The sequence below is a fragment of the Salvelinus sp. IW2-2015 genome, linkage group LG35, assembly GCF_002910315.2.
Source record: "Salvelinus sp. IW2-2015 linkage group LG35, ASM291031v2, whole genome shotgun sequence".
NCBI classification, from domain to species: Eukaryota; Metazoa; Chordata; class Actinopteri; order Salmoniformes; family Salmonidae; genus Salvelinus; species Salvelinus sp. IW2-2015.
The window spans coordinates 21,445,351-21,456,647 of record NC_036874.1 but is presented as its reverse complement, the minus strand read 5'-3'; the positions used below and the strand labels follow the sequence as shown (position 1 = coordinate 21,456,647).

The 11,297-nt window shown below is 41.9% G+C and overlaps 1 protein-coding gene across 2 annotated transcripts in view; it reads left to right on the top strand.

Annotated features, from left to right (window-relative positions):
- Nucleotides 1-5,127: 5,127 nt before the first annotated feature.
- Nucleotides 5,128-11,297, top strand: part of klhl32 (kelch-like family member 32) — a 46,527-nt gene continuing 40,357 nt past the window's right edge. For both annotated transcript variants that reach the window (XM_023980636.2, XM_023980637.2), the window contains exon 1: nucleotides 5,128-5,332. The gene's annotated coding sequence lies outside the window, so the exon portion shown is untranslated. The remainder of the gene's footprint in view (nucleotides 5,333-11,297) is intronic.

The following is an 11,297-nucleotide window of genomic DNA, read 5'->3' as shown; positions in this document are numbered from 1 at the left end:
TTAAAATGTTTACAGGGAAGACACAATATGTAAATCTATTAGCTAACCACGATAGCAAAAGACACAACTTTTTTTTCCCACCATTTTTTTTCCTGCATAGGTAGCTTCACAATTTCGACACAATAAAGATATAAATAGCCACTAACCAAGAAACAACTTCATCAGATGACAGTCTAATAACATATTTATTGTATAGCATATGTTTTGTTAGAAAATTTTGCATATTTCAGGTATAAATCCAGTTCTACATTGCAGCTGCAATCTGAAATAGTGCCGAAGCAGCCAGAATAATTACAGAGACCAACGTCAAATACTTAAATACTCATCATAACTTTCTCTGAAAAATACACAGCGTACAGCAAATGAAAGACCAACATCTTGTGAATCCAGTCAATATTCAGATTTTTTAAGTGTTTTACAGCGAAACACACAATATAGCATTATTAGCTTACCACAATAGCCAGAAACACAAGCCGTTTACCAGCAGCAAAGTTAGCGATCCTAACAAACCAGCAAAATATATATAATTTTTGACTAACCTTCATATACTTCATCAGATGACAGTCCTGTAACATCATATTACACAATGCATATAGGATTTGTTCGAAAATGTGCATATTTAGTGGCACAAATCGTGGTTATACAATGTGATTAGTAGCAACATTTCAGGCAATCTGGGCGGCGCCATCTTGGAGAGCACCTAATCTAATCGATAACTAATCATAAACTTGACAAAAAAAATACAGGTTGGACAGCAAATGAAAGATACAGTAGTTCTTAATGCAACGCGCTGTGTTAGATTTTTAAAATTAACGTTACTCGACATACACGCATGCGTTACAGCGAGACCATGCCGAAATTAATGGCGGACTAATAATTTTACATTGTTCCACAGAAGTACGAATTAACATATAATAGCTCTTACTTTTGGATGATCTTCGATCAGAATCTTGGGCAAGTGGTCCTTTGTCCAGAACAATCGTCTTTTGGTTGAAAGATGTCCTCTACTCCTGTAGAAATTAGCTGCTAACGCCGATGTACCGGAGAGGTGCCCAACTCGTGATAACGCTGACAAGAAACTCCAGAAAATCGCAATAAACTGATATAAACTGTATATAGTCGGTTTAAATTAACTACCTATGATAGTTTTTAAGACAAAAACAAATAAATCAGAGCCGGAGATATAGAACTGCTAAACCGAAAGCTTTTGAAGACGCCATGCCGGTGTCCCTCATGCGTCAGGCGCCTCGTCGAAAAGGTCGGTACTTCCGTTCCAAGAGGTTTTATACTCCCCCAGATGGTGCTATCCGCTCCATTCAAAGTCTCACCGCTTACTGACATCTAGGGGAGGCGTATGCAGTGCATGTAGCCCATAGCTTATAGGGAATTTATAAACCGACCCCTGGAACAGAGACCTCAATTTCAGAAATCTCACTTCTTGACAGGAAGTGTGCTGTAGAATGAGTTCTGTTTCACTCAGAGAAATAATTCAAACGGTTTTAGAAACTAGAGAGTGTTTTCTATCCAAATAGTAATAATAATATGCATATTGTACGAGCAAGAATTGAGTACGAGGCAGTTTAATCTGGGAACGGAAAATCTACAAAGTGTAAACAGCACCCCCTATTGAGAAAAGGTGGAGAATTCCAGAAAATGATGTCCTGGCTTTAGAAGCTTCTGATAGGCTAATTGACATCATTTGAGTCAATTGGAGGTGTACCTATGGATGTATTTCAAGGCCTACCTTCATACTCAGTGCCTCTTTGCTTGACATCATGGGAAATCAAAAGAAATCAGCCAAGACCTCAGAAAAAAATTGTAGACCTCCACAAGTCTGGTTCATCATTGGAGCAATTTCTAAACGTCTGAAGGTACACGTTCATCTGTACAAACAATAGTAAGCCAGTTAAACACCATGGACCCACGCAGCCGTCATACCGCTCAGGAAGGAGACGTGTTCTGTCCTCTAGAGATGAACGTACTTTGGTGCGAAAAGTGCAATCAATCCCAGAACAAAGCAAAAGGACCTTGTTAAGATTCTGGAGGAAACAGGTGCAAAAGTATCTATATATCTATATCCACAGTAAAACGAGTCCAAATAGACTGTTTGGCCACAATGACCATCGTTATGTTTGGAGGAAAAAGGAGAATGCTTGCAAGCCGAAGAACACCATCCCAACCGTGAAGCACAGGGGTGGCAGCATCATGTTGTGGGGGTGTTTTGCGCAGCACTCACAAAATAGATGGCATCATGAGGCAGGAAAATTGTGTGGATATATTGAAGCAACATCTCAAGACATCAGTCAGGAAGTTAACCTTGTCGCAAATGGGTCCTTCCAAAAGACCCAGAGCATCCTTCCAAAAAGTTGTGGCAAACAGCTTAAGGACAACAAAGTCAAGGTATTGGAGTGGCCATCACAAAGCACTGACTTCAATCCTATAGAAAATTTGTGTGCAGAACTGAAAAAGTGTGTGCGTGCAAAGAGGCCTACAAACCTGACTCAGTTTACACAGCTCTGTCAGGAGGAATGGGCAAAATTCCCCCAACTTATGTGGAGAAGCTTTGTGGTAGGCGACTACCCAAAACGTTTTGACCCAAGTTAACAATTTAAAGGCAATGCTATCAAATACTAATTGTGTATGTAAACTTCTGTAAAGTTGGAAATGTATGAAGAAATAAAATCTGAAAGAAATCATTTTCTCTTAGTATTATTCTGACATTTCCATTCTTAAATAAAGTGGTGTTTTCTAACTGACGCTAAGACAGGGAATTTTTAACTGGATTAAATGTCAGGAATTGGTGAAAACTGAGTTTAACTAGTATTTTGGCTAAGGTGTATGAAACTTCCGACTTCAAACGTAATGTACAAAAGAAATGTAATTAATGCCATTGGTCAAATGCAAAATGGAAGTTGGTAGGTTAATGTGAATTACAGGTTAGGATAACTAAATCTGGCAGGTAGGATAATTAACGTAGCGGTTAAGGTTATTAACGTGCCAGGTTATGTGAATCATGGTGGCAGTGTAGAATAATAATAAAGTTAGGGTAAAGCTACAATGGCACCCCGACCAAATCAGGTAGCCTGACCTAACAGGTTGTGAGCAATAATCATGAACATCAAAATTGATACTAACATAGGGTTCTTACCTCTGTGCTAGAACCAAGTGACATACAGTGTGGGCAGAGAAGAGTCCAGTAAAACAATTCCACACCAGATGAAGAATAAGCGGGTAATGTTCAGCGAACTAGCTGCTAATATTTGAAAGACTAACTTACATTGGCCTGGGGTCCGTGTCCATAGTGAGTTAATATTTTTCCCTGCAGGTGGACCTTATTATTTTTAGCTATAACTAATCTAGCTAGCTAGCCTAGATACAGTGCTTCTAAAAGTCTCATTCGACCCCTTTTTTCCACATTTTGTTTAGTACAGACCTTATTTTTAAAATTGATTCAATTGTTTTTCCCTCTATCAATCTAACACAAACCCCATAATGACAAAGCAAAAACAGGTTTTTAGATATTTTTGCAAAATGCGTTATAATAAAAAAAACTGGATATCAGTTTACTTTGTTGAAGCACCATTGGCCAGTCATTAACAGCCTCAACCGAGTCTCTTCGGTATTGAGCTACAAGCTTGGGCACACCTGTATTTTGGGGGAATTTCTCCTCATTCTTCTTTGCAGATCCTCTCAGCTTCTGTTCAGTTGGATGGGGATCGTCGCTGAGTACAGCTATTTCAGGTCTCTCCAGAATATGTTCAGAAGGTGTCAAGTCAGTTGCTCTGGCTGGCACTCAATGGACATTCAGAGACTTGTCCAAAGCCAATCCTGCATTGGTCTTGGTTTTTGTGCTTAGGGGTCGTTGTCCGTTGGAAGGTGAACTTGCCCGAGGTCTGAGGTTCCTGAGCCGCTCTGGACAGGTGTTTAATCTATGATCTCTCTGTACTTGCTTATCTTCCTGACGAACTTCTGTGCCACATACTTCCGGGGATGATTTTTTGGCCCGGTGATGAGGCGGTGCCCTGGTTTTTTCTGGAACGTGACGCTTGGGCATTTAGGCCAAAGAGTTACAATCTTGGTTTCATCAGACCAGGGAATCTTTCTTACGAGAGTCCCTTTAGGACTCTTGCAATCAAGTGCATGCCTTTTTACTGAGGGTGGCTCCGGTCTGGCCACTCTACAAAAACCTTGATTGGTATAGTGCTGCAGTAGATTGGTTGTCCTTCTGGAAGGTTCTCCCATCTCCACAGAGGAACTTTGGAGTCGTCAGAAGTGACCATCAGGTTTTGGTCACGCTCCTCTGACCAAGGCCCTTCCCCCCCGATTGCTCAGTTTTGGCGGAGGCCAGTTCTAGGCTGGGCGGTCACTCATTCTCCAAACACATGTTCTAGGCTAAATAGTAAATTGGGTTGCATTATTTTGGAGACAAAATTAACCGTAATTAGCATAGGATTACTATTCAAACATTGTACGCAGTGAACGTTCTGCTTATTGTGACATAAGATTCCAACTTTCGATAGGCCCCTTTTCTAGCCATAGGTGGTCAGTCTGTTTCTCATCTGCTCTCTTGCCACTCTTTATGGAGTATTTTAAGGCTTCACAATGAGGCAACGGAGTAGGCTAGAGGACCACAATGGAAACAACTCATAACCTGTATCCTCTGTACATAGCCTCCTTATCTGTTATGGTCATTTTCTTATTTTTTTACTTTAGTTAATTTGTAAATATTTTCTACAATCTATTTCTTGAATTGCATGTTGGTTAAGGGCTTGTAGTAGGCATTCACACCTGTTGTATTCGGCACTTTTGACAAATACAATTTGATTTGAAGTATTTACTTTTTTTGTGTATATAATCATTGCCAATGTAGGTATAATGTATTGCCTGGTTTAACATTTCATAGTATTTTTAAATGTAAAAATCAAATAAAAAAATCGATTCAAATCAAGAGCGCAAACTGGGATCATGCCACCCATTTCTCGATTGGGCCCATAGACTATCACTAGCCTATAAAATATAACGGCTAAGCCCCATAACCTACTTGACGTACTCATACAGKAATTCRACCACTTGATGGCGCTGTGTACCACATGACCGAATGCATGTGACCATATCAAGAGGCGGGGTTTGAATGTGACAATTTAGCTAATACAATGTAACCATCTCAAGTGTCCAAGACAACCGCCTGTAAAACCGCAGACCAACTTGTTTACCAGCACTCGTTTCAACTGCTCACCACAAATGCAACCGAAACGGATTTCTAATGGGAGAAAACAGATTGTCAACAAAACGGAACCGCTGAGGGGACAGGGCCAGAGAACAGTCATATGAGGTGCGTAGCTCGTTGGSTGTGCAACATCAGGAGAATCTTACTGCATACATGGTTTGGATGGTTATTAAATGCGAGAAGTGRATATTTATACKGGGAAATATGTTTTGGGTTCAAYTCGGAGACTAGGTTTATGCGGTCAGGACACTTTGGTGAGACCGGGGTTTATCCCAAATACCCCGTGTTTTTCTTTCTCCTCCGCSGAACGATCCGCTGCCTTGTTGCTAGGAAACGTTTGACAGCTCTGATATTTAAGAGGGAATGACCAAGGCCTGCGGACTCCTCGGCTGAAACAGGCTCAAGCGGCACTGATTAAATACTCACCACCGCCGGCCTGTTTCTATCTAATCTACCGCGCGTACTTCTCATGCGATGTCAATTGTAGACTACGTTATCCACGTATAAACATGGCCATATCATGTTAACCATCAAACATCGTTCAATTCGCGAGTCATGTATGGACATTATGTTTGGCAATAAAATATGGTTCAGCAAAGTAGGTTAGCATATATCAAGCCTAGGCTACTTATCCAAAGCTTGAAAAACGAGAAGTGGCATTTTCACTGGAGCAGCATTAAAGGCAGGAATTGGACAGGACAGATGTGTAATGTGATATCCCGTCACTCTCTCTCGTTCTCTTGGTGCCTATGGTCATGCATCTGAAGGTCACTCCGTAAACCAGTGGTGTAGACAGAAATKTATTGATGGCAGGGCCAGCAAAAATGTAGGTGGGCCAAAAATYAGGCACACAGATAATCACTAAATTATCACAAATGCATAGCGTATCCTACCTTGATGTACTCGATCGCACACAACAAACCATCTAACATGTGATTTCACGTTACAGACCAAATAGTATTGTAGGCCTTTGTAAATCCATGACTCTTGCATTTAACATGATTTAACAAGGATTTGATGGCAATGAGAGGACATGTAGCTCCTGCAATGCAGCATGTGGCAGCCAAAATCACTATGTCCACCCTGTTGCCACATGGAGATGTGCCCTTCCCCGTTATTCAGAGCTACAAAGCTGAGCTCTCTTGGACAATGTTTACCTAAAGAACAATCACTGTGATATTCACCCCCAGCTGATGTACGKCCTAGTACACTTGAAAAAAAAACAGGTGTCAACGRCTTTGCTAGGAAACTGAAAGAAACTGCTCCGGGACAAAGCAAAAACCAAAATAAGAGGAAGTCTGCCACACATCCTCCAAGATCATGACCATCAGCCACCCAGAGAGACCGGCACCACTCTACCCTACACAATTATTACTTGCGTTACGTTGTTTGTAAGCAGATGAAGTTGGTATTCTTCGGATGTGAATATGCTCTTAATGCTGAACAGAAGCTTTGTTGGAGTCTACAATTTTTTTTCTGAGGCTGATGGCTGATTTTTTAGATTTTTTCATGGGATGTTAAGAAAGCAGGCCACTGCGGCTGGGTTTGAAGGTGGTAGGTTGTCGTTTCTGTGGTTTGGGGAGTGTATCATTCCTCGCTTTGAGTGGTATCAGCTCGTTCAGATTGTTTACGTGAAAGTGGATGTTCTAATTCAAGTCGGTTTACTGGAGAATGTTAATAAGTATTGTTACGAGGTAGTGGCTTTTGCTTTGGAATTGGTTTCGCTAAGTGCTTGTTTATGCAGCGCGTTTTAACTTAGTGTATTGGTAGTTCTTGATTTTCAGCGGTAGTTTGTGAAAATGGAATCAGTTATATTGCTTGTTCTTGTTAACTAATTGTTTGTTCAAATTGTATATTCGGTTTGTGGTCGATGCTCATCAAGGTAGAGGTGTCGGCTAGGTATGACTTGTCAAAACTATTTAGTTTGGGTTGACTTCGGAGGTTTTTGCTGTGTGTGAGGCTCTTTGTAACACGAGTTTTAATGTTGCTTCCTAACCTTTAGTGTTATTGTAAATTGGCGCGTGGTCTTCTGACTTCAATCTTGTTGGGTTGGGTGTGGTGTTGTTGCACTTGAGACAGTTTGTTATCGTGTACTCGCAAGTAATATGTTAATATTCCTTGGCTGGGGGGATGGTTTACGTTGATATCTATTTTTTTCTCTGAGTTTTTGTTCACCCAGGGTGGCAACTCTCGACTGTTTAAATGGTCGTTAAACCATTTTAAAACTGGACCAGAGAGGCCAACCCACTCTTCCATTCTGTGGGCAAACGTCTCATGGTTAATGTGTTTGAATGCAGCACTTAACCAAGAATAGAGACAGAGAGCTGTTTGGCATCGTGGTTGGTCTTTGGATATACTTATTTCTTAATAAGGCTGTTGTGCTGGGGGCCGGAAATCAGATATGATTTTATTTTTGATATAACAGTTTGCACTTAAATCATTTAGCTGTTTGAAACAATTTCTTTAGAATTTTGAAGGTTGGAGATTGGACCTGAATAATCTAGATGACTTTTCTTCAGAAGGAGTTTCATTCATAGCAGTTTTTGTGGCAGTGGGAAGTTCCTTGTGTAACAGGGAGTGATTAACAATAGCTTGCCACTTCTTCAGATATGCAATTAAAACTGTTTTGAAGGTGGTGGGATGGATCAAGAAGGCAGGTAGAAGGCTTAAATTGTGTATATGACTTTCCTGAGTATGTCTGTGTCAAGCAGGGAAAATAACTCCATTGTGCCTTTGCGTGGTAGCTGCCTTGTGCTTTTCTGCAATTTTCTTTATTATTTGTTCCTCACTCTAGACAAGGGGTTTCAATTTCGATGTGGCTTTTTTCAACCTTACTATAGCTATGGCATCAATGTTTGCCCTTAATTTGCTATTAAAGTTATCAACTAAAATTATCACAAGAGGAAGGCAGATAGGTGATGTATGTTCATACGCTCAATAAATCTGTAGGCAACTTCAGAGGTAAGATAGCATTTCTTAATGATGCGTTCAGTATTACACTGTGTATGGGCAACAAGGTAGTAAAAAATGACAGTGGTGATCAGAGAAAGCAACATCATCAATAGAGGATATGTCAATAGAAGCCCTTGGTAATAACCAGGTCCAGAGTATGGCCACTGTTATGGGTGGGCCAGGTAACTTGTTGGATAAAGTCCATAGAGCTCAAAAGATTTATAACTTCAATGGCTTGAGGTCAGTCTCTTTGTCAACATGAATATTAAAATGCCAACACATTTTATCATAGTTCTCAAGGACAATAGTTCAGAGAAATCAGTAAAGAAATTAGAGCAGTACTTTGGTGCCTATAGAGGGTTATGGCAGCATGATGACTGACATTTCAAATCAAATCAAATTGTATTTGTCACATACACATGGTTAGCAGATGTTAATGCGAGTGTAGCGAAATGCTTGTGCTTCTAGTTCCGACAATTCAGTAATAACCAACGAGTAATCTAACCTAACAATTCCACAACTACAAGTGTAAAGGGATAAAGAATATGTACATAAAGATCTATGAATGAGTGATAGTACAGAACGGCATAGGCAAGATGCAGTCGATGGTATCGAGTACAGTATATACATATGAGATGAGTAATGTAGGGTATGTAAACATAAAAGTGCATAGTTTAAAGTGGCTAGTGATGCATGTATTACAAAGATAGCTAGATGCAGTAGATGATAGAGTACAGTATATACATATACATTATATTAAGTGGCATTGTTTAAAGTGGCTAGTGATAAATTTTGTATCAATTTTCATCAATTTCCATTATTAAAGTGAGCTGGAGTTGAGTCAGTATGTTGGCAGCAGCCACTTGATGTAGTGGTGGCTGTTTAACAGTCTGATGGCCTTGAGATAGAAGCTGTTTTTCAGTCTCTCGGTCCCTGCTTTGATGCACCTGTACTGACTCGCCTTCTGGATGATAGCGGGTGAACAGGCAGTGGCTCGGGTGGTTGTTGTCCTTGATGATCTTTATGGCCTTCCTGTGACATCGGTGGTGTAGGTCCTGGAGGGCAGGTAGTTTGCCCCCGGTGATGCTGTGTGCAGAGCTCACTACCTCTGGAGAGCCTCTCGATTGTGCATCTGTAGAAGTTTGAGTGCTTTTGGTGACAAGCCGCATTTCTTCAGCCTCCTAGGTTGAAGAGGCGCTGCTGCGCCTTCTTCACAACGCTGTCTGTGTGGGTGGACCAATTCAATTCGTTTGTCCGTGATGTGTACGCCGAGGAACTTAAACTTACTACCCTCTCACTACTGTCCGTCAATGTGGATAGGGGGGTGCTCCCTCTGTTGTTTCCTGAAGTCCACAATCATCTCCTTTGTTTTGTTGACGTTGAGGTGAGGTTATTTTACTGACACCACACTCCGAGAGCCCTCACCTCCTCCCTGTAGGCCGTCTCATCGTTGTTGGTAATCAAGCCTACCACTGTAGTGTTGTCCGCAAACTTGATGATTGAGTTGGAGGCGTGCATGGCACGCAGTCGTGGGTGAACAGGGAGTACAGGAGAGGGCTCAGAACGCACCTTGTGGGCCCAGTGTGAGGATCAGCGGGTGGAGATGTTGTTACCTACCCTCAACACTGGGGGCGGCCCGTCAGGAAGTCCAGTACCCAGTTGCACGGGCGGGGTCGAGACCCAGGGTCTCGAGTTGGAGGGTACTATGGTGTTAAATGCTGAGCTGTAGTCGATGAACAGCATTCTCACATAGGTATTCCTCTTGTCCAGATGGGTTAGGGCAGTGTGGTTGCGATTGCGTCGTCTGTGGACCTATTGGGCGGTAAGCAAATTGGAGTGATCTAGGGTGTCAGGTAGGGTGGAGGTGATATGGTCCTTACTAGTCTCTCAAAGCACTTCATGATGACGGAAGTGAGTGCTACGGGGCGGTAGTCGTTTAGCTCAGTTACTTTACTTTCTTGGGAACAGGAACAATGGTGGCCCTCTTGAAGCATGTGGGAACAGCAGACTGGGATAAGGATTGATTGAATATGTCCGTAAACACACCAGCCAGCTGGTCTGCGCATGCTCTGAGGACGCGGCTGGGGATGCCGTCTGGGCCTGCAGCCTTGCGAGGGTTAACGCGTTTAAATGATTTACTCACGTCGCTGCAGTGAAGGAGAGTCCGCAGGTTTTGGTAGCGGGCTGTGTCAGTGGCACTGTATTGTCTCACAAGCGAGCAAAGCAGTTTTTAGTCTGTCTGGGAGCAAGACATCCTGGTCTGCGACGGGCTGGTTTTCTTTTTGTAATCCGTGATTGACTGTAGACCCTGCCACATACCTCTTGTTCTGAGCCGTTGAATTGCAACTCTACTTTGTCTCTATACTGACGCTTAGCTTGTTTGATTACCTTGCGGAGGGAATAGCTACACTGTTTGTATTCGGTCATGTTTCCGGTCACCTTGCCCTGGTTAAAAGCAGTGGTTCGTGCTTTCAGTTTCGCGCGAATGCTGCCATCAATCCACGGTTTCTGGTTTGGGAATGTTTTAATAGTTGTTGTGGGTACTACATCGCCGATGCACTTCTAATGAACTCGCTCACCGAATCAGCGTATTCGTCAATGTTGTTGTTGGACGCAATGCGGAACATATCCAATCCAAGTGATCGAAGCAGTCTTGAAGTGTGGAATCAGATGATCGGACCAGCGTTGAACAGCCATGTTTTTGTGAGGAACATGCAATCAACTTTGCGCTCAGTAATGAGGTCATTTAATGTATAGCATGATGCTCAAAAGACCAAAGCTAAATGAAATTGTAAAAAAAAATAGAGGCTGTCCCCGACCCTTTTTCCTTTTCTGATAGTGTAAAAAGCTGTAGTCCGGTGTGAGGCTTCAATAAGTGGCACTACAGTCTGAAGACAGCCATGTTTTTGTGAGGAACATGCAATCAACTTTGCGCTCAGTAATGAGGTCATTCACGAGAAAGGTTTTACTAGTGATTTCTCTAACATTTAAAAGCTCCATATTCAATGAGGGTAGGCCACTCTGCCCTGGAAGGTAACCAATGGAATAACAACCAAATTATGAACATTACAGCCATGTTTTCTGTCAGTCTCTAATCGATCAGAATGGTAGGATAATA